The sequence below is a fragment of the Musca autumnalis genome, unplaced genomic scaffold (assembly GCF_047663935.1).
Source record: "Musca autumnalis isolate F117 unplaced genomic scaffold, ASM4766393v1 scaffold_5, whole genome shotgun sequence".
NCBI lineage: Eukaryota > Metazoa > Arthropoda > Insecta > Diptera > Muscidae > Musca > Musca autumnalis.
Window position 1 is genome coordinate 171,169,528 of NW_027412088.1, and position 1,884 is coordinate 171,171,411.

Here is a 1,884-nt window from a genome sequence, read left to right on the forward strand (position 1 = left end):
AAAAAGGTCCGTATGGAGCTAATACTAATAATTGTTTACTCAAAAAAGTACAAGTCAAAATTAAAGCCTAGGTCTATGGCTCCCCATGGGAAATTTTCCGAGTCGTTTTCGATCGATACCACTATTTTTTCAATATCTACTTACTTTTTTTATAAATGGTTTCAATATTCGTGTGTACAGGGAAAAATGCATATTAGCAATGTGCATCGGTTTGAAAACTTAGATTAAGGCCCGTTCTTACATCTTTTCTTTAAAATCCCGTGTTGTTATACCTTACTCTAAGAAAAATAAGGAATAAAGTTCGCATTACCAGGGATTTGTTATTAGATCTTCCATTCCATTTTAAGCAAAACAGTCTGTATACATCAAATTTACTCAAATCGGATTGGTTGATTTGAATTTTCTTGTTTTTGGCACACTTTAAATTTTAGAAGGAACACAAAGTTCCTTTTAATTTGTCTGACACTTATTATTAAAGCAAACTTGTAGGAATAAAAAACGGATAATCTGTCCGATATCGGCCAACATTTAACTACAAAAAGGATATAATAACGGGCCTAAGCATATTTATCTCTTTCATAATTGGAGCCATGAATGTTAAATAAAGTTAAATTTCATCATTGCCCATCAATCCAGAAATCATTTCTGCAGTTAAGTCCCCTTCAGCAGTAGAAATGATGGAAAATGTTATTTCAATTCAACCCACTGTTCTAGTACGCTGTCAGTCGTCGAACCGCATGATAACACTTCAAATCTGTCATAAATTATTACTGCTGCGACCAGTAAGTATATGATGCATGTTATTTGTGCGTCACGCGTGCTCTACTACTATTGACGTACTGAAATTAAAAAAAAATCAGATAATCTGAAGTAATTAGTCAAAAAAGAAATTCCCCAAAAATCCCCAAATATTTTTCAGATTTCCTCAACATTTTCCCAATTCCCCAAGTCGAAATTTTTTTCCCCATTTCAAATAAAAATTCCCCAATTTGGGGAAAAATCCCCAATACTGACAACGCTGGTTTGAGCTATGGAATTGACAGTTGAAATCGAGTGGATTTCGTAAATGTAAACTTAGCATAATAAAGGGTTCTTCACCTCTCATTATCCTCTGTCACCGACAAACTGAGAATCGCTGCAAGAAAAACTGCATATTCTATTTTGAACTAAACAATGGAAATGCAATTTCCCCGTCAGTTTTGTCTCTCTGACATTTCAACTTTAAGGAGAAAGTGAGAAAACTCCCCGTGAGATTTCATACAGAATAACCCCAAAGACATTGACAAATAAAAGAAGATTTTTGTTTATTTTTTTAATTATTTTATTTATTTTTATTTATTATTTTTGTGTTTTTATTTGTTTTTTTGTTTTTTGGTGAATACTTTATTAAATAAAATTTAATTTCACTAGGCATGCTCATACATATATATATTTTGTTTTTGGTTTACTAATATATATATGTTGTATATTGTATATATACTTATACTTTTGTTGTAATAGTTGATGTTGTTGTTTCTAATTGGGTATACTTGTTGTTGTTGTTGGTTTTTTGTAATATAAGTTATTTTGTTTTATACATATACACACTCAACATTTGTTTTTGGGTTTTTTTGTTGTTTTGTTTGTTTAAAAGGTAATAATTAATAATAGTTTTTATTTATTTTTTTGTATATGGTTTTTCTCCATTTCTGGGGGTTTTTTTCAAAACTGGTGCGGCGGTTTATCTAAGAAAGTTATATAAATATAACATTACGTACGAGACGAGACGAGAGAAAAAAGGGGATTCGTTTTTTTTATTACACAGGTTCATACATAAGAAAATTTGTTTATAATTATGTATGTGTGTAATGATGGGAATTAATAGTAATTTTATTAATGGTGTTG